This window comes from Thalassophryne amazonica, chromosome 5, assembly GCF_902500255.1.
Source record: "Thalassophryne amazonica chromosome 5, fThaAma1.1, whole genome shotgun sequence".
NCBI classification, from domain to species: domain Eukaryota; kingdom Metazoa; phylum Chordata; class Actinopteri; order Batrachoidiformes; family Batrachoididae; genus Thalassophryne; species Thalassophryne amazonica.
In genome coordinates, this window is record NC_047107.1 from 69,183,375 (window position 1) to 69,205,964 (window position 22,590).

Consider the following 22,590-nt stretch of genomic DNA (forward strand, 5'->3'; position numbering starts at 1 on the left):
ATACCGCCGCTGATCTGAGCATGCAGAGCTGTATCTCGCATTCATTGCAGCTTACTTTTGGATGTTGAAACCAGGATGTGTATAACAGTAACATTACTAACAGATAAAATCAGTTTCAATGCGGGATCGGACTGAAGGCGCGAGCGCGTCGTCTTGTCCCCGACGTCATGGAAATGATCCGGATGTACAAACTGTTTTCGCAGAGGGCTAAATTTTAGCAGCAAATTTGTCATTTTTAAATGATTTCTCCGCTGAATTACAAATTTGGGCTTACAGATTTACTTTACTGCATTCACAAGGGTCTTATAAATACATATCAGCTATTTCTTTCTGAAATCTGACCACATTTATTTCAATGCAGGTCTACTTTAAGTGGTTCTTTTCCACTATTTCAAATAAAACTCCTCCAAATCAGCTGCCATGTCCTACTTATTAACATATGCAAGTTTGTTTTTATATATCAGTGATGTAATAACACGCCTGTGTTTGGAGCTTGAACAGAAGTTTATTCTAAGATGGTGTCTTTGCTGTGTGCACAGAATCCATCTTAAATATGTGACAGTGAATTCTTTGCAGTCATTCATTGGTGGGATGGAAGGTGTCCGACAGCACACTTACCAGGGGCCGTTTGCCTTTTTAAAAAAATGACCACTGATACCAATGGTAATGTACTTAATTTGGAAGGGCTGGCAGCTCCTTGGTGGTGGATAAAACACTGCAGCTTGTCTTTAATTCATGTTCAGAAAATGTTTAACATGCACAACATGTGCTTAGAATTTTGAAGTGTCTGTTTATGCCAGAGCTAGAGCTTCTTCTACAGTAGGTGATGCTTTTCATTTTTGACTGAAAAAGCTTTCTCATGGTGTTTATCTCAAAATGTTGGGCTTTTTTGAGAGCAAAGTCAGAACAGTCTGTCATGATATGTTCAACAGTCAACTGTTAAATCAACAGTCAACGGTTCAACAGTAACTGTGAGTAAGATATCTTTGACCTATGTGAGTTAAAACTAGTCTTTTCTCAAAGTACTCAATGGAATAAACCATGCTAGCACACAAGAGTTGGGTGCATTGCTTGTAGTTTGTTTCACCATAATTTATCAAAACATTTGCTCCATCTTGTTTTTTTATGAAGACGAATAAGTCCTGTGTAGGCCCAGAAGCCCATTGGTGCTGGTGCTTATATCCCGATTCCATAACAGGGAAAGGATGAGTGTGTACACATTCTCTTTAAAGCAGTGGTGTCCAAAGTATTCCAGAAAAAGGCTGAGAGGGTGCAGGTTTTCCTTGTAGCCACTGACTTGAGCAGGTGATTTCACTGATGAACTCATCCCACCTGCTCAAAGTGATGCTAATCAGTGAAATCACCTGCTGAAGTCAGAGGCTGCAAAGATTACTTGCACCCTCTTGACCCTTTCTGGAATACTTTGGACTCCACTGCCTTAAAGGGAAGCTGATCCAACCTAGGTTACTTCCCCAGGCAAGCCCATTCCATTGCATCAATCAGACATCACTGACATAAACAGATGGTGAAGAACTACTGCCCTGTCAGTCTTGTCTCAATAAGCTGCAAGGTACTACAGCAGCAAATAAGATACCCATTCTGAGCAATTTGACGTGGAACTACCTTATAACCAAGTGTCAACAACTTTATTAGTGGTAGATTATGCATCAAACAACTGCTGGTAGCCCTTGATATATAGACCAGGGGTGGCCAAGTTCGGTCCTCGAGAGCCACATTCCTGACACTCTTAGTTGTCTCCCTGCTCCAACACACCTGAATCCAATGAAAGACTTGTTAGCAGACTTTTAATGAGCCTTTCATTGGATTCAGGTGTGTTGGAGCAGGGAGACAACTAAGAGTGTCAGGAATGTGGCTCTTGAGGACCGAACTTGGCCACCCCTGATATAGACTGAAATCTTTCATACACAAGGAAGTATTGACTGCTTATACCTGGACTTTAACCATGCATTTGATTCTGTCCCCCGCCACAAGATGTTACACAAATTACAGTCATATGGTATTACAACCCCAATTCCAGTGAAGTTGGGACATTGTGTAAAATGTAAATAAAAACAGAACACAATGATTTGCAAATCCTCTTCAACCCATATTCAATTGAATACACCACAAAGACAATTTATTTAATGTTCAAGCTGATAAACTTTATTGTTTTTGTGCAAATATTTGCTCCTTTTGAAATGGCCTGACCTCAAGCGTAAGGCTAGAGGTCTAGAATGGCAATGACTTAGTACAAAATTAGAAGTATTCCACCTTGCATGGCGAGATGCTATCTTAGACTATAAGCATGCATTACTGGCTACAAAGCGGACCTATTACTCTGGATCAACAAAAACAAGCATAACTCAAAGTTCTTGTTCGACACGGTGGCAGCACTTATTCATGGACAACCACCTGTATTTCGCTCTCCTTTTACAGCACAAGATTTCCTGGATTACTTTGAGAAGAAAATACAAGATATTAGGTTAAACATATTCCAGCATGCCTCAACCCAGCCACTACACCCTGCTATTGAGGTGGGTGCCATTACTGAGGGCATGCTGACGAAACTTGTAACGTCAACAAAAAGCACAACCTGTTTATTTGATGCTATACCAACAAAACTGTTTAAGGACCTGTGGCCCACTCTTGGGCCAACTGTGCTGGAAATTATTAATCTTTCTTTAACTGTTATTTGTCTTGTGAATTGTTCTGTAATTTGTGTCTGTAGCATGGCCCAAGCAGAGGATCACCCCTTTGAGTCTGGTCTGCTTGAGGTTTCTTCCTCAGAGGGAGTTTTTCCTTACCACTGCTGCTCTGGGGGTTAGTAAGGTTAGACCTTACTTGTGTGAAACACCTTGAGGCAACTCTGTTGTGATTTGGTGCTATATAAATGAAAATAAATTGAAATTGAAGAGGATTTGCAATTGGATTCTGTTTTTATTTACATTTTACACAACGCCCCAACGTCATTGGAATTGGGGTTGTAAATGAAAGGTTCTCCAATGGTTTGAGAGTTTTCTGAGCAGCAGAGTCCAGAAAGTATCTGTAAATGGAATCTTGTCAGTGATTACCGCTGTCATCCATGGAATACCATAAGATAGTGTCCACAGGCCTGTGTTGTTTATTATATTTACACTCAACAAAAATATAAATGCAACACTTTTGGTTTTGCTCCCATTTTGTATGAGATTAACATTTTTCCACATACACAATATCACCATTTCCCTCAAATATTGTTCACAAACCAGTCTAAATCTGTGATAGTGAGCACTTCTCCTTTGCTGAAATAATCCATCCCACCTCACAGGTGTGCCATACCAAGATGCTGATTAGACACCATGATTAGTGCACAGGTGTGCCTTAGACTGCCCACAATAAAAGGCCACTCTGAAAGGTGCAGTTGTGTTTATTGGGGGGGGGGGGGGATACCAGTCAGTATCTGGTGTGACCACCATTTGCCTCATGCAGTGCAACACATCTCCTTCGCATAGAGTTGATCAGGTTGTCAATTGTGGCCTGTGGAATGTTGGTCCACTCCTCTTCAATGGCTGTGCGAAGTTGCTGGATATTGGCAGGAACCGGTACACGCTGTCGTATACGCCGGTCCAGAGCATCCCAAACATGCTCAATGGGTGACATGTCCGGTGAGTATGCCGGCCATGCAAGAACTGGGACATTTTCAGCTTCCAAGAATTGTATACAGATCCTTGCAACATGGGGCCGTGCATTATCCTGCTGCAACATGAGGTGATGTTCTTGGATGTGGTACAACAATGGGCCTCAGGATCTCGTCACAGTATCTCTGTGCATTCAAAATGCCATCAATAAAATGCACCTGTGTTCTTCATCCATAACAGACGCCTGCCCATACCATAACCCCACCGCCACCATGGACCACTCGATCCACAACATTGACATCAGAAAACCGCTCACCCACACGACACCACACATGCTGTCTGCCATCTGCCCTGGACAGTGTGAACTGGGATTCAGCCGTGAAGAGAACACCTCTCCAACGTGCCAAACGCCAGCGAATGTGAGCATTTGCCCACTCAAGTTGGTTACGACGACGAACTGGCGTCAGGTCGAGACCCCGATGAGGACGACGAGCATGCAGATGAGCTTCCCTGAGATGGTTTCTGACAGTTTGTGCAGAAATTCTTTGGTTATGCAAACCGATTGTTTCAGCAGCTGTCCGAGTGGCTGGTCTCAGACGATCTTGGAGGTGAACATGCTGGATGTGGAGGTCCTGGGCTGGTGTGGTTACACGTGGTCTGCGGTTGTGAGGCTGGTTGGATGTACTGCCAAATTCTCTGAAACGCCTTTGGAGACGGCTTATGGTAGAGAAATGAACATTCAATACACGAGCAACAGCTCTGGTTGACATTCCTGCTGTCAGCATGCCAATTGCACGCTCCCTCAAATCTTGCGACATCTGTGGCATTGTGCTGTGTGATAAAACTGCACCTTTCAGAGTGGCCTTTTATTGTGGACAGTCTAAGGCACACCTGTGGACTAATCATGGTGTCTAATCAGCATCTTGGTATGGCACACCTGTGAGGTGGGATGGATTATCTCAGCAAAGGAGAAGTGCTCACTATCACAGATTTAGACTGGTTTGTAAACAATATTTGAGGGAAATGGTGATATTGTGTATGTGGAAAAAGTTTTAGATCTTTGAGTTCATCTCATACAAAATGGGAGCAAAACCAAAAGTGTTGCGTTTATATTTTTGTTGAGTATATGAATGACATGCCTGAAGTAGCACACATCATGATACAGATGTTTGCTGATGACACTAAAATAGAAGAATTGTCCCACAACTGAAAAGTATAACGTAAGGCATCTAAGTCCAAAACATCAAGAAGACTTCAAGTATGTGACAATGAAACATAACCACCCTTTTAAATGGAGAGACCATCCCTTCAGAAAGACCTCTGCATTCATGTCAACCCATCACTCACATTTAGCCCTCATTGTGAACAGCAGGAAAATAAACCAGTTGTATACTGGAACTAATCTGTCAGTCATACTCCCACTTAGATGATGAATCCCTACTTAAAATGATCACCACACAAGTCTGCCCTCATTACTATGTTACTCAGCCTATAAAAAGACCAAACCCTGGTAGAGAACATTTAGTGCTGACCACCAAGTTAGTACCAACACTGAAGGATGAGCCATATGTAAGCCCTTTAAGACAATTAAAGGTGCAGAATGTGCAGCATAATAGAGTTCATGGAGACATGATTGAGATATTCAAACATGTGAAAGGAATCTACAAGGTAAATGCTGAGTCCATAAAGCTGGACAAGTTTAGTACCAGAGGCCACAAGCTGAGAGTGAGGCAGAACTTTCTGATGCTAAGAGACATGAACACCTGGAACTTGTGAACTCCCCAAAAAGTCGTATCAGCACTGACACTCAATACCTTCAAGTCTAGGTTGGACAATTACTGGGTCGAGTTTCACTTTATCTTCCAATCTCTGCATGATTTCCACAAAGCTGATGGTAACTGTTTAGATGGGCTTCTAAATACCTAACATTTGAAGAAGAGGATGTAGTACGTATATATCAGTGGTGTCCAAAGTATCCCAGAAAGGGCCAAGAGGGTGCGTGTTTTCTTTGCAGCCACTGACTCCAGCAGGTGATTTCACTGATGAACTCATCACATCTGCTCAAAGAGATGTTCATCAGTGAAATCATCTGCTGGAGTCAGTGACTGCAAACAAAACCTGCACTCTTTTGGCCATTTCTGGAATACTGTGGACACCACTGGTATAGATGATATGCATTTGCAGGTGGGTGGACTGGGACAGTGCTGAAGAAATATCTTGTCCAAGGACACAAACAGGTACAGTAGCTTGGCCAGGAATTAAACCCAGGTCTATATATTGGTCTTCCAAGTTCTTATCCCACAGATATACCTGCTCTACATGTGTTCTTACAATGTTTTCAGGGAATTACAAATGCAGGATCTGATCATCTGTTCAGCTAGCAAAATAATAATTTTGAATCCAAACAGGTAAACAAACCTCACTGGTGTCTTGAAGAAAAATTTGTTGTGTTTTGAAATTTACAAAAAGTAACAAGTGTTGAATTAAATCACAATATGGTCATCAGGATTTCAAACAGTTACTGACCAGAGGTGTGAGTACAGTGTAATAACATTACATTTAGGCACATTTATTGATGTTGTACACATGAACATTAACTACATTAACACAAAAATCCAAACACTCTACAAATTAACAAGCAAGAGGAAAGCCAGTCTGTCATTTGTCAGTCAGTCTGACTGAGATGGTTTATAATCAAATTATTGTAAATGAAACAATCTTCCTGCTATCCTGACCAAACGTCCGCTGAGCAACTGTCAAACATGAAGCATTAAAATAAATCATTAAGGAATCATTGAAATACCAATGAATTAGGGGTCCATCATGTGGTCCAAATAACTGGATTGCAGTGAAAACACAAACACTGACTTGCCATTTCAGTTGGGAATCTGCGCTTCACCTTTTGAACCATTGGCTGTTGTGGTTTGTTGTTCTCCGTACAACATTAAATTTCTCTGCACGTTTGACAATTCCTTGGTGTGCTTTTGTTTAATTTTCTTGTTTTGTTTTTGTTAGCATGGCTGAAACAGATGGGCACCCCACTGATGTTGGTCTGCTAGAGGTTACTTCCTATAATAACAACAAACAAAAAAAAACAACCTGAAGGAGTTTTTCCTTACCCTTGTTGCCAATGTGTTTGCCCAAGAGGTGGGTACGGTTAAAAACGTATTAGTTTCTAGAGCCTTCTGGTGACTTGTTTTGTGATTTGGCACTGTATAAATAATTGAATTGAAACCAATAAAATCTCATTTTGTCTGCAAGTACCAAGACTGGGATGCTGCTGGGGTGTTCTGTGGTCTCCTGATTGTTGGTCAGTTAAAGATTGGTCTGGAAAAGTTGCATGATCTGTACTGTGGAAAGATCAACCTACTGGAGTGCAGAAAACAGACATGATTAAGGAAGTCCTCAGAAGTTCTTAGTATTTTTCTGTAAATTTTTCATGGTTTAGCTAATTAGCTAAACTGCAGGATTGTCTTACAGACATAAAGACATGGATGACCTCTAATTTCCTCTAATTTCCTGCTTTTAAACTCAGATAAAACTGAAGTTATTGTACTTGGCCCCACAAATCTTAGAAACATGGTGTCTAACCAGATCCTTACTCTGGATGGCATTACCCTGACCTCTAGTAATACTGTGAGAAATCTTGAAGTCATTTTTGATTAGGATATGTCCTTCAATGTGCATATTAAGCAAATATGTAGGACTGCTTTTTTGCATTTGCGCAATATCTCTAAAATTAGAAAGGTCTTGTCTCAGAGTGATGCTGAAAAACTAATTCATGCATTTATTTCCTCTAGGCTGGACTATTGTAATTCATTATTATCAGGTTGTCCTAAAAGTTCCCTGAAAAGCCTTCAGTTAATTCAAAATGCTGCAGCTAGAGTACTGACAGGGACTAGAAGGAGAGAGCATATTTCACCCATATTGGCTTCTCTTCATTGGCTTCCTGTTAATTCTAGAATAGAATTTAAAATTCTTCTTCTTACTTATAAGGTTTTGAATAATCAGGTCCCATCTTATCTTAGGGACCTCATAGTACCATATCACCCCAATAGAGCGCTTCGCTCTCAGACTGCAGGCTTACTTGTAGTTCCTAGGGTTTGTAAGAGTAGAATGGGAGGCAGAGCCTTCAGCTTTCAGGCTCCTCTCCTGTGGAACCAGCTCCCAATTCGGATCAGGGAGACAGACACCCTCTCTACTTTTAACATTAGGCTTAAAACTTTCCCCAACCAGTCCCAGCAGAAGACTGCCCCTCCCTGAGCCTGGTTCTGCTGGAGGTTTCTTCCTGTTAAAAGGGAGATTTCCTTCCCACTGTCGCCAAGTGCTTGCTCACAGGGGGTCGTTTTGACCGTTGGAGTTTTTCCGTAATTATTGTATGGTTTTGCTTTACAATATAAAGCGCCTTGGGGCAACTGTTTGTTGTGATTTGGCGCTATATAAATAAAATTGATTTCATTTGATTTGATGGTTCTATACTACATTGCCCCTTAAAGAGTGTTGACGAATATGATGCAGTTAATTGAAAATGATGTAGGCGGAGTGGGTGTGCAGTTTCATTCTTCACAAGAGTAATTTCTTTGTTTGTGACTGGTTCTGCAGATCTGATTTCCTGAGACAAACACATTTAACACCAAACATGACACTGTTATCTCAACATTAAATAAAGTTTTATAAGTAAGGAGTACTTCTCTGACTTAGGTAAATCACAAAGGTGACTGTGTTGGAAGATAATGTTTGTAAGGGGTACAGAAGTAGGTTGTTGCTGTCTGAAAAGGTGTGATGGTCTTCAGGAAGAGATAAGACTCAGTGTGGGCCATACAGTATGTATCAGTGTAGTGCCTGCACCCTGTGGAATTAAGATGACACTTTTATTGTTGCAATGGAAGATGAGGACTCAAGAGATAGATGAAGGGGAAGGAGGGTAAGAGGAGAAAAGCTTAATCAGAGGTGAACATGTGTATCTGGTTGTATAATGGGAGTAGAATAGAATAGAATGCCTTTTATTGTCATTATACGATGTACAACGAGATTAAAAGCCAACTCCAAAATCGGTGCAGGCAAGTAAGAAGAAAAGCAGCGATATCAAATAATATCTCTCAGAAAAAATATATATACGATGTAAACATTAGAAGGTAAGGTGCACGGTCCTGGATGGTATGTACATTGCAGAATAAGTATGTTATTATATACATTATTAAAAATTATAAATATTGCACATTATGGGATGGAATGTTGCACATTATTGTCGATGTATGCAAGAATTCAGGATGGTTACCGCTTTGGGAAAGAAACTGTTTTTGAGTCTGTTTGTTCTGGTCTTAATACACCTGTAGCGCTTACCTGAGGGCATCAGGTCAAACAGTTCAAAACCGGGGTGGGAGCTGTCTTTAGTGATGTTTAGGGCTCTGCTAAGGCAGCGGGAGCTGTAAATGTCCATCAGGGAGGGGAGAGGGCAGCCACTGATCTTTTGGGCTATCTTTATGACTCTCTGGAGCCTCTCCCTGTTTGCAGCAGTACAGCTGCCGTACCATACTGTGATGCAGTATGTCAGCAGGCTCTGAGTGGATGCTCGATAGAAGGTCAGCAGCAGGTTGGAGTCTAGCTTGGGCTTCCTGAGAACTCTCAGGAAGTGTAGCCGCAGCTGAGCCTTCTTGGTGACTGCTGTGATGTTCACAGACCAGGAGATATCATCGGAGATGAGGACGCCGAGAAACGTGAAGGTGTGAACCCTCTCCACACGCTCACCATTGATGAAAAGGGGGGCTGGGTCGATGCTGTGCTTCCTGTAGTCAATGATGATTTCCTTGTTTTTCTTGGTGTTCAGTGCGAGGTTATTCTCTGAACACCAGGCTGCCAGCTTCAGGACCTCCTCTCTATAAGCTATCTCATCACCCTTAGAGATGAGTCCAACCACGGTGGTGTCATCAGCAAACTTGACCACCAGGTTGTTTTGGTGGGCCGAACTGCAGTCGTAGGTGTAGAGGCAGTATAGGAGGGGGCTCAGCACACAGCCCTGTGGGAAGCTGATGCTCAGCGTGTGGGTGGAGGAGAGGTGGGGGCCAAGTCTCACAGTCTGGGGCCAGTTGGTCAGAAAGTCCTTGATCCAGGCACATGTGAGGGGGGGAGGCCGAGAATGGCCATTTTTGTAGTAAGAATGTCCAGTATTATTGTATTGAAGGCTGAACTGTAATCCACAAAGAGCATCTGAACGTAACTCTGCTGCTGCTCCAAGTGGCTCAGCGCAGAGTGGAGAGCTACAGCGATGGCATCCTCTGTGGATCTGTTTGCACGGTATGCGAACTGGTGAGGGTCAAAGTCTGGAGGAAGATAGACCTTGATGTGCTGGAGAACTAGTCTCTCGAAGCACTTCATGACTACCGGAGTAAGGGCCACTGGACAGTAATCATTCAGGCTGGTGATGGGAGACTTCTTCGGCACAGGTATTATTGTGGTTGCTTTGAGGCAGGATGGGATAATTGCCTGGTCCAGAGAGAAGTTGAAGATCCTGGTGAAGATGGGAGCAAGCTAGTAGGTGCACCTTGCCAGGTACTCCGTCTGGGCCGGCGGCTGTCTTAGGATTCACTGCCAGGAGCACCCGTCTGACCTCATGCTCCTGTACAGTGAGTGGAGTGGAGCAGGAGAGCGGTGGGGGTAGGGGCAGAGCTTTAGCAGATGAGTGCTGCTGGCATGTATCAAAACAGGCAAAGAAGCAGTTTAGCTCCTCTGCCAGTGGTGCACTCAGATCTCCTGATGGCACATCACAGCCCGTGAAGTTTGTGATGTCTTTTATGCCCCGCCACACCTCCCGTGTGTTGTTGCTGGCCAGGTGGGACTCTATGTGCAACCTGTGGTCCTCTTTGGCCCTTCTCACTCCTCTTTTCAGGTTAGCTCAAGCAGCGCTGTACAGAACTCTGTCGCCAGACCTGAAGGCTGCGTCGCGGGCCCTGAGGATTGCACGGACTTGGCTGGTCATCCGGGGTTTCTGGTTTTGGAAAACCTGGATGCTTTTGTCCACAGTCACATTCCTAACACAGAACTGGATATAGCCCAGTTCGGTTCCCGTGAATGTCTCCAATTCCTGATGTTCGAATAAGTCCAAGTCCGTCTGTTCAAAGCAGTCCTGCAACTGAGAGAGTGCATTTTTGGCCAGGTTGTAATAGTCTTTGTTGTGGGTCTGGTACTGCGTCTGAAGGGGGTGTAGGCTGGGGAAAGCAGGAGGGAAAGATGGTCTGACTGGCCAAGGCGGGGAGGGGTATGGCTCTGTATGCGTGCTTGATATTTGTATAGACATGATCAAGATTGTTCTCTTCCCTGGTAGAACACTTGACATGCTGGTAGAACTTCGGAAGTACAGTCTTCAAGTTGGCCTTATTAAAATCCCGTTTGATTATGTGAACGCGGTCGGGGTGAGCCCGCTGCTGTTCATTTACAGTGTTCAGCAGGAGAGAGAGCGCTGTGTTTACACTAGCGTCAGGTGGTATGATCACAGCGGTTAGCTCTCTCTGCAGGAAGAAAGGCCGGCATTTTACAGACATGTACTCAATGTCCGGGGAACAGTGATTGTCTATGATTGTCCCGTTGTTACACCAGTTTTCGTGCACATACATACAGAGCCCCCCCCTCCTCTACTCTTACCAGAGTCCTCAATCCTGTCCCAGCGGAGCAGAGTGCGGCCTGCTAGCTGCATGCTAGCATCAGGAATTCCCGGCTGAAGCCAGGTTTCGGTGATAATCAGAACACAGCAGTCACGAACGTAGCGAGTTGTAGTTCCAGGTCATCTGTTTATGCACCAGGGATCAGGCATTGCAGAGATACAGGCTTGGTAGAGGTGGCTTGTGTGGTTGTTTCCTTAGCCTTAGCATAACGCCAGGCCTATGGCCCCGCTTCTGCTTCCTCTCCCTCCTCCGTCTGCGTCGCCTCCTAGACCTGACAACAATCCATGGAGAGTCCGGTGGTCTTGCTATGTCGTCTGAGATGTTGTGCGTGTAGTGAAAGTCACTCGAAACAGATATCTGATGTTGGTCTCCGATATCCAAAAGCATCTGGCGGGTGTACTGGATGTTCGCAGTACTGATAGTGCACAAAACGAGGAAAAGCAAGAAAAAAGAAAAGGAAAATAGCACTGAAATGGAGAGCCGTAAGCCGCAGCAACCATGCGCACCGCCATTACTCTAGCTTCAATCGATCTGGGGTGTGTTGGTTGTGCTCTTGCTCCCGAACATGCGTTAAATAAATTTACCAACATTAAATAATTAGTTATCTAAGATATAAAGCTGACTGCATGTGCGTGTGTGTTTGCTATGCAGAGTCCCACTAATTAAGCAATCAACATCAAACTTGGTATGGTGACTGGGGGCACCAAGAAGGAGGTTACTGGGGCCCTTAGGTTGAAAGTGTACGTGCGCAAACATACACACGGTCAGCCTTATATATTTGATCACGACGCGCTCACTGGAGCCCTAATTTTCGCAGTTCTCGTGGTACACAGGTCAGGTAGCAAGCATCAGACTTTACCTACTACGTAGTAGCAGCTGGCTGGGGAGCACTTTAATTACAATCTGAACAGGCAAGCAAGTGCTGCGTACTAGTTAAGGTGTGCATTTTTTCATTTAAAATGTACTTGCTGTGTATGGCATGCCAGAGCATTGCAGTGATATGACATGATATCACCTTTTATCATCATTCACTTGAGTCTCATGAATGTCACAAATTGCTCTCTGAAAATTAATGATGACAACATACACACAATGTAATGCAACTTACTACACCTTAACTAAAGTCACGTGAAATATACAATGACATGGCTAAAATTCTTCTTTATTACCCGTGCGTAGAACAGGTAACTCAGCTAGTATTGTATGTTTGTCTATTTGCCCCATAATCATGGAATCCTCAAGCTTTTTCATGCTGAAGGAATGTGGCACTGCATCAGATTGGGTGCTTGATTTTTTGTTTTTGTGGAAACATCCCTTCATTTGTGTACAACTAATTCACACTCAAGTCTATTTTAGCTACATGTCAACCAAAGGGTTTCAGTGCATGAGGGTTAGCAGACGCAAGCAAACACTGGGGACTTTCAGTCTAAAAATTTTTGATCGAGGTATTGGGTAGGCTCACTTATCTCAGCATTGACATCCATTTCTCACATAGCTCAATCTAAGAGTTTGAGAGAAAGCTTAAGATAACCTGATAGAGTCATAAGGTCACTGGTCACTTTGTTTAGCAATACTGATACTTTTGCAGACATTAGGGTCCTGGAGTTTCCATTCTTAATGTAAGGTTGGGAGACTTGGATGTGAACCAGTCAGTAAGATGACCTGGAAGTCTTTGATACCAGGGCCCGGTTTCATAAAGCAACCTAATCTTTCAGTCTACTAAAATTTCTTAGTGGACTACAGTTAGTCATTATCTGTCTAATTGCCATTTCACATCGATGGCTAAACTTGTAGATTAGCTGTCTTATCTTAGTCAACTGTTTTCACAGGCATAACGGCCTTGCGCATGCCGTTGCAGAGAGGCGGCTCCATGCGTGACAGTTTTGTTCACTTCCGGGTTGGTCGTTGTCATGAACTATCCAGACTTTGTTTTGTTAACTAGCTTTATTAACATTTACATACCCATACAAACTTCAGAACAACATGCTTAGCACTGAGCCTAGCAGTTTCACTCTTCAGTTTCTTCATCTACACTTTCGTCAACCTTTTTGTGCACACAATGCTGCTCAGCATAACAGTGATGCCCAGTGGCTGGTGTGAGAACTGTCACAAACACATCATGACAGTCGTCTGCTGCAACCACGGCCAAAAGCAGAGGAAGCTCTCCTTTTGAAGGAATACGAGCGAGATAGGAGTGCTTTTGAGTGTTCCATCAAGTGGTGGTACATGGTAGCTGCCATTTTTTGAGGTAAGACATTGAAGTTTTATAGACTAAAATAAGATTAGCCTCCTCTGTACCAGGCTAAAAAGTTTTGTCGGATAACATGAAGCTTCAGCTGACTAAGCGTTTTGTGCAACAACTAATGTCAAAAACCTAGTCAACTAAGTGAGATTATTCGACTAAACAAGATTAGACTGCTTTATGAAAATAGGCCCAGGTCTCTCCAGGGGATCCGTGTTTACCACTGGAATGATTGTGTAAAACGAAATGCTACTTAGGTTGACTCACATGTGGTGCATCACTTGCATCATGGTAGAACATCAGCTACAATATTATGGTCATGTTGCACATTTTTCTTTGCATGATACAGCACACAGGTGTGTCAGAGCAGAGGATCCCAGCAACTGAAAGAGGAGAAGGCCAATCAGGAGTTGCAAAGTGACAGATACGGTTCATGCCTTTGGTGAGTGTACCAAGCATGACAGAACAGATGGACATACTGGGCCTCAGGAAAAGGACATGCTCACTGATAAGTGGAAGAATTTTGAATTCCCTTGTCACTCTGACCTTTTAACATCCCTTGTGTTGGATTCTGATCTAGAATAATGGGAAGGTACAAATCCGAATTCCAAACATGCAACTACTGCAATTCCAAAAAAAAAAAAACCTCACAAAAGCAGAGGTGTCAAGTAACGAAGTACAAATACTTCGTTACTGTACTTAAGTACACTTTTTAGGTATCTATACTTTACTCCATTACTTATTTTTCTGCCTACTCTGACGTCTACTCATTACATTTTCACACAAGTATCTGTACTTTCTATTCCTTACATTTTTACTCTTGGCTTCAGTTTAATGTTTATATATATATATATATATATATATATATATATATATTTATATATTTCACGTCATGTGCGCCTGTAATCAACTTTTCTACAGCACGGCTTTGCTTTGAACCGTGAACCAATCGAAGCAGTGGTTCGCAGATTGAAGCAATGCTTCGACCTATTGCTTCGTTTATTCTTTCTTTCTTTTGCTTAATTTTCCCCCGCTAAAACCCTAAAGAGCATACTTCTGTGAGTATTATTTACCTTTTCTATGTTAAACCGACCTGTTATGGTCTTCTGAAACAGTTGATAGATGTATTTTATAACTTAAAAACGGGAGCGACGCTAACGCGTTAGCATGTCTATGGCATTTTCAATGTTAAAACTCACATCTCTCATCACGTTCGGGTGCATTTGTTTTCAAATTGTAATATTTTTTAAATTTATTTTTGTTTATATATTAATAATCGAATGATTATTATATACAATTTTAGAGAAAGAGGCAAAAAGAACCTGAATAGAAACACAACAGAAAATATAAAAGCAACTAACAATGAACATACATAAATAAATAAATACATACATACATAAATAAATAAGTGTTTCCAGTGAACACCTAGTGACTCTTACACCTCCACTTCATCCCTGTCTTATTTAATGACAGTTTGTTTCGGTCAAACCATATTTTCAATTTGTTAAATTCTTCAGTGATTTTCTCCAGAACTATCTGCCAAACTAGAAAACTGCTGCATCCCAGTAAGAGCAGAATACTACTGGAATGAATTTGAATAAGGAAAGTTGTGGGTTTTTGTTTTTTTTTTCCTCCACTAAATGGATGCTGCACTCACTCCAGTTTATTGTCTGGAATAGTCCCAGATTGCATTTCAGAGCTTCTAGAATTGAAACATTTTCGTGCAGGTGGTGTTGGGGGGTAATTTTGGGTTTTGGGTCTTGGGCCACATGTAGAATGAATCAGTTTTTAAATTAAGCTTTCAATTCATATAGTGGCATCTACCTTTTGTTTTTTTTTTTTTTAAAAGTTACTTTATACTTTTATACTTTAAGTAGGTTTTGGAGTACATACTTTTTCACTTTTACTTGAGTAAAGAGGTCAAGTTGATACTTCAACTTTTACCAGAGTGTTTTTAAACTGCAGTATCTATACTTCTACTTAAGTAACAAATGTGTGTACTTTTGACACCACTACACAAAAGCAAAGAAAACCTTTTGCACATTTGTCAGATTAGAGAGACAGTTGAGGAGAGGGAATGGCAATATTAACAAGTTATTTTTAAGTGAAAAATACACAGTTTTAGCATACTCTGGTGCTGCAGAAGGTTATTTGAAACTTAAATCCATGGCATGTGTAATTATCAATGATTCATTCTTGATTTATATGTTAGTACTAGAGCCTGGTATGAGCCTTTTACCCACATATCGGTATCAGCATTATTGTTACCGATATGAAAACGTGCAGAAAACCACTTTGGCTGTTGGAAATTGTTTCATTCTGTAGTTTATCTAGCCGAGGGCACTCTGAAACTATGGTTTGCAAAGCTGTCAAGCTTGGCTGGAACCCCATCACCCCTTGGTCACCTTAGCTACAAGAGACAGAAGAAAAGCGACCAGCTGCCATTCATTTTCAATTAGAGTTGGTTTTGTATAGCCACAAGAAACAAACAGCCCCAATGAGAAGTCTATTTTGTGCTAATGTTGGTCATCCATGGAGAGCTCGGAGTAGAGCCACTGCTCCTTCGCACTGAAAGGAGCCAGCTAAGGTGGTTTGGGCATCTGGTAAGGATGCCTCCTGAGCGCCTTCCTGGGGAGGTGTTCCAGGCACGTCCATCTGGGAGGAGACCCTGGGGAAGACCCAGGACTAGGTGGAGAGATTATATCTCCACACTGGCCTGGGAACGCCTCGGGATCCCCTAGTCAGAGGTTGTCAATGTGGCACGGGAGAGGGAAGTCTGGGGTCTGCGACCCGATCTCGGATAAGCAGTTGAAGATGATGATGATGAAGATGACGTTGATTGATGCAACATGACCACTGCCAATCCAAGTGAAGACAACATGATGACAGTGTGATGTAAGCTGGTTGGTTATTTGTTATATATTTATAGTTATTCATAATAAAACTCATGTTAAAACTGCAAAACATCAAGCATCAGTTAAATTTATTTATCATTGTTTTGTGAGCAAAATGTTAGGAATCATTACCATGTTTATGTATATATTGCATCTCCGTTTTTTTTCCTCATATCGGAAGCATATTAAAATCAATATGTGTCAGGCTGTACTTAGTGCCAGCATCTTATAAATCTGTGCCTAATCACTCTGTTATGGAAGGAAGCCAAGTGTTAAATTATTCTTCAGGGAGAGAAACAAACAGTACAGTGAGTCCTTCAGACACATTCTCTATCCAAGACACTATACGATAAACTGGGTACATCAGTTGTCTCTGAAGAACTGGAAGTCCTTATGTCAGAATTAATTGTTGAAGATTGAGATTTACTCAGGGACAGGAAATACAGGACAACATCAGGGTTGTCTGATAAATCATATCACAAATGCAATACAAAGTAGCATGGTTTAGCATGTTTGCAGGGAAGCTCTGAATATCTTATCAGAAGATTTATTTTCAGAGAGGTCAGTGTATTAAGACCTCATACCAAAAACCTGCAGCTAGGATTCTGAACAATGCACATATTAAATATGCCTTCATCAACACTTGGCATAGGCAATCAAATGGAGCAAAGACCTAAAAGGGCCAATGCATTACTGAAGCAATATTGTTTAGGACAATGGTTCTTAAATATGGGGCACAGGGCCATTACCGGTGGATTGTGCAAGTCTTGGCGGAGAAAATGCAAATTGCTGCTGAATGAAAATGAAGCTAATTCAAGGGGGGACAGTCAGAAGAAATGAATTTTGACCTGATTATGCAATCCTATAGCTGCTAAAAATTTTAAGATTTATTGAAAGATGACAGTTAACCTGTAAAGCCAAAGTGCCCCCTGGCCGGGGTTGCAGTATTTCCAACAACAACAAAAAAGCTGTTTAAAACCAAGTTAAACATTTAGCAACCAAGGCATGTGGCATATTCACTTAATGATTAGAAGCTTACTAAAAGCCCAAAACTACCATTTGTACTGAAGCAAAATACAATTTCAATGCCAAATAACTAAATGAACATGCAGGAAAAACATGCTAACGGTGCATGCTTGCAAAACCAGCACATGCATTTGTACAACTTCATGCTACAATACAAACAACACACCAAATGAAAGCGGAGATTCCACAGATGTCAACAATATAAGTTTTATTACTCCAGGTCCAAAACTCACTGAACCAACAGCTTAAAAACACCAAAAACTACAGTACCTTGCTCATAGAGTGCAAACACTAGTTTCCAGTAGGGCATAACCCCTACGTGCTTTTTTCAGTTCTCAGTGGAGAAGGGAAGACGAGGCAAATGGGAGATGTTGTGTCGGTAAGTGTTAGCCTACACAGCTAACCAGAGTAGCTGTGTTCTCTCGGCTGTACAACCACCTCAACACATTTGAAATCATAAACAAACCACAACACATGTCCACTTTCCACTGCATCATCACTTTTTCTTTGCAATTTCACTTTGTTTGAGTGTAATTTACCCAAAAACTCTGAGAAAGTGCTAAGATTCATTTAGAGAAATTACATCATATGCGTCATATTTTGCCCCTTTAGCGCCCGCCCTCAAATGAGACTGCACTGCCCAATTCCACAAAATTTTACCTTGGAAAAAATTTTCCAAGGTCAAAGTCCTGTTAGAAGTGGCTTTTTATAAGCTAAATTAGATGTGATCAAATGTCAGGAATATGTATTTAGTTCATGCCACTTGAATCTGTTTTTTTGTGGTGTTGTCAGGTTGTTTTCAGTTTCTGAATTGTTTTTCAGATCATTTTTACAGAACATTGGTTATCTCTGCTATGCACAATTTATCTTTGCTTTTTGTCACTTGGTTTCCATTCGATAACTGGAAGATAGACAAACAGGCACACAATTGCAACCTCCATCCAATTTTGGAGGTGTAGGCAAATCCATAACAGCAAAATGAGAGTGATTGAGGCACTTTTGTTTGAGATATAATGTGAAATGTACACCAAATGGGCTTTTCAATATTAAATTCAAATGTCCACAAAATCTACAATCCGGATCAGATCCAAATCAAACTGTCAGACAGTGAGTGCCAGTCTGCACCTCACTTTCAAATATGAGAGTGATTGGAGCATGTTTGTTTAAGATATACGAGGTCTATTAGATAATAAACCGACCCTTTTATTTTTTTAACTATATGGATTTGAATGACGTGCGATTACACCAATCATGCTTGAACCCTCGTGCGCATGCATGAGTTTTTTCACGCGTGTCGGTGACGTCATTTCCCTGTGGGCAGTCCTTGAGTGAGATGTGGTCCCGCCCTCTCGGCTGAATTCCTTTGTTTCACACGCTGCTCGAGACGGCGCGCGTTGCTTTATCAAAATTTTTTCTGGACCTGTGAGGAATATCCGAGTGGACACTATTCGAGAAATTAAGCTGGTTTTCGGTGAAAAGTTTAACGGCTGATGAGAGATTATGGGGTGTTTCTGTCGCTGTAAGGACTTCCCACAGAGCGGGACGTCGTGCAGCGCTTCCAGGCGCTGTCGTCGGCCTGTTTTGACCTGAAAACATCCTAATTTAAGGCTTAATTCACCCAGGACGTCGTGAGAGAACAGAGAAGATTCAGAAGAGGCCGGCATGAGGACTTTATGTGGACATTCCACTGTTTAAGGACATTTTTTAATGAAAGACGTGCGCGCAAATTCGCCGAGTCGTTTCCGTGACGACTCGGCAAATCTGTGTGCGCCGCGACAGGAAAAACACCTCCGTGTTGAAAACCATTTGTAAAATTCAGGCGGCTTTTGATGGTTTTCAACAGGTGAGTAACTGAGAAATTGTTTAACAGCTTGGGCATGTTCCAACTTGCCCATTAAGGTTTCCAACGGAGGTGTTTTTCCTGTCGCGACCCCCCGCGGTCGTGTCCGGCCCGACATGCGACTTTGCCCGCACGTTCTTTCATTACAAAATGTCCGTTAACAATGGAATGTCCAAATAAACTTCTCATGCCGACTTCTTCTGAAAGTTCTCTGTTCTCTGACATCTTACTGGGTCAACAGAGCCTGAAATGTGGAAGTTTTCAACTTGAAATGGCGAGACGCTGCCGCCTCGAAGCGCAGATCGCCATCAGGCGCCGTGGCTGTCCTTAAAGCGACACTACCAGACCAAAATCTCTCATCAGCCGTTAAAATTTTTACCGAAAACCAGCTGAATTTATCGAATGGTGTCCACTCAGTTGTGCCTTACAGTTTTGAAAAAATTTTGATCAAACAAAGCAGCAGTCTCTGAGCCATTCCTAAACAATGAAAAAATCGACGAGAGGGTGGGCCACTCCTCACTCAAAGACTGCCCACAGGCGAATGACGTAACCGACAGGCGTGAAAAAACTCTTGCATGCCCACGAGGGTTCAAGCATGTCTGATGTAATCACACGTGATTCAAATCCATATGGTTTTTGAAAAAAATAATAAGGTCGGATACTTTTCTAGTAGACCTCGTAATGTTAAATATACATCAAAAGGGGTTTTCAATTTTAAATTTAAAGGGCCACAAAATGTGTAATCCAGATCAGATTCAGATCAAACTTTGTCAGTCGATAAAGGGTACTGTCCTACATATCACCCTCAAATATAAAAGAATTTTGACCTTCCTGATAGTTAGGAATTTTTGAAAATTCATTCAGTGTTAAAGATAGAATTTTTTTCCAATTTTCCAAGATTTTTCCTGACTTTGACCTTGGACCTATGACCTAGGAAATTAAATCAGTTCTTGCCTATCAGGATATGAATCTTCAATAAAAATGTCATAATGATAGATGAAAAATTGTGGGCTCCAGGCTGCTCACAAACAAACAGACAAACATACAAACATAAACCCTGCCCAACTTCGTTGGCGGAGGTAATAAACTTCATTTCACACAGACATAACCAGAAATTATGTCCTGCATTTGTCTCTTGATTCTACTGGCTCAGACGGTTCCATAGAGGTATCAATAATCCAAATAGACCATTGGGTTGCAGAGATAATGCCATGCGTAACATTCATTGTGTATTCAGAGGTACGATGAGCTTTACACACGGGGGCACAGATGATTTTGTGTTGGTGGATTTTTTTTTTTTCTTTTTTCAGAACAAACCCAAAAAACAGTTATAAATAGATGGAATGAACACCTTTTGCAAACAAGGTGAGAACATGCAAACACCACACAGAAAGGACCAGGTGAAAAGCGATCTCACAACCTTCTTGCTGTGAAACAGCAGTGCTCACCACTAAGCTACCGAGCCGCCTCGTTCTTCATTAAGTTCTTTGTTTTTAATGGAAAGTAAAATTCTTATAGATTTTTTCTGATTTGAAAAATGATCCAGTCCATTGCTTAAAAACCATATCTGATCCAAACTTTTGTGATGTGTGACACTCCTCGTGAATCGGCTGTGCACCTCTGCATGCAGATTAAAAACAGAAAGCCACAAAGTCAGTGGGTTGGGAATCGCTTGTTTTGTACTTGAATGAAAGGGGTTTGGACCACCTGTTTTAGTACCCTGAGCACCTCTGTGCAGACCCCAGACAGCATGAGGGGAACATGAAGCTACCGGATAACTAAGACCAGTGGTGGGCTCAGCTAATCAAAAAGTAACATTAACATTAATCTGTTAAATGAAAAGTTATCTTTTATGACGCTAAACCAAAAAACTGCTAAAAAAAAATGTATCCTTAGTACCGATAACCGATAACTTTTAGTACCGATTCAGATGCGGCCACATCAGATTACACTGTCAGCTTCTGATAAACCAATTTCACTTTCACTTTTTGCTGCTGGGTAAATTCAAGGATCAAGGATTATCTCAGCAAAGAAGTGCTCACTAACACAGATTTAGACAGATTTGTGAACAACATTTGAGAGAAATAGGTATTTTGTGTACATAGAAAATGTTTTCGATCTTTGAGGTCAGCTCATGAAAAATGGGAACAAAAACAAAAGTGTTGTGTTTATATTTTTGTTCAGTGTAGAATAAGGTTTCTTTGATTAATATTTGTCAGGATTTGGTCAAAAACACATTATGGTTACTGTTTTAATTGATGGAGCATTTGTTAAAAAACTGGTCTATAATAAGTGTTCCCTTTACCCAAATAGAAGAGCTAGGAGAGCGTTGAAGAAATTTTGGAAGGTGTCTCATTTAAACTAAAACAAAACAAATGCTTAATATAATGAGAATGGATCAAGAACATGAGTAAAACATCAGAGAAGGGAAACGCCATTAACCTTTTTTTTGGATAATTCTTTGGAAATAAATGTAACGTCTTAATTTTCGGAAAATGGAGTTAAACAAAGGGAAGATTACAAAAAAAATAGTGAGAAATAATTTTTCTGACAGATTGTATTAATGGTGGCATCTTAGTTTTGGCTCACTGATCCGTCTCAGATGATGTGTCTCTCCAACATCTGTCTCCAATTACTCTTCTTTTCCACTATCACATCTCTCATCGGCTTAACGGGGTCTGAGCAAAGATTTGCATACAGTGTGGCAATAGGCGATTAATTTCTGCCCCCCCCGTCTTCTTGAAAAAAACAAAGGCGACTAATGATATTTGAGGGTAATTAAACAATATAGAAAACAAAGAGTGAAAAGGGAGCAAAGGAGTTGTGATATTGCGTCTCGGGGGAGGCTGTCGAGTGTTGCCTCCAAAGCGAGCAGTTGGACAAAATGCCTCATGAGGGACTGTTGCCACCTGTGCACCAGGCTTTCATCATGTGAGATTTATCTGTGAACATTACCTCTTTGTTCTTCTTTTTCAGGCTTTTAGAAGTTGTGTTCATTGATCTCAGAGAAAAGCAAGCAAAACAATTTGGCTGTAATACCCCATAGGAGTAAAGCTGCCCTCATGTTACACTCCACTCCAAAAATATTTTTGTTCTTGAGTGTCAGGTTGTATTGATCAAATGCAATGATATTACTGTTGTGGCAAAATGACATTCTCAACAACTTACATATTGGATTTCCACTATTCTATTTCGACCTGGGCTTGATTACCTTCATGCAGTCTGTGTTCCTTGTCATCTGCATTGTCCCAGTCCATCCAGCTGTAAATGGATACTGTCCAAGCAGAGTTGTAGACTCTGAGGTGTTTCATCT

The 22,590-nt window shown here is 41.6% G+C and overlaps 1 protein-coding gene across 4 annotated transcripts in view; it reads left to right on the forward strand.

Annotated features, from left to right (window-relative positions):
• The window catches only part of grid2 (glutamate receptor, ionotropic, delta 2), a 2,248,146-nt gene that overhangs the window by 2,090,145 nt on the left and 135,411 nt on the right, over nt 1-22,590 (forward strand). The gene's annotated exons all lie outside the window — the stretch shown is intronic.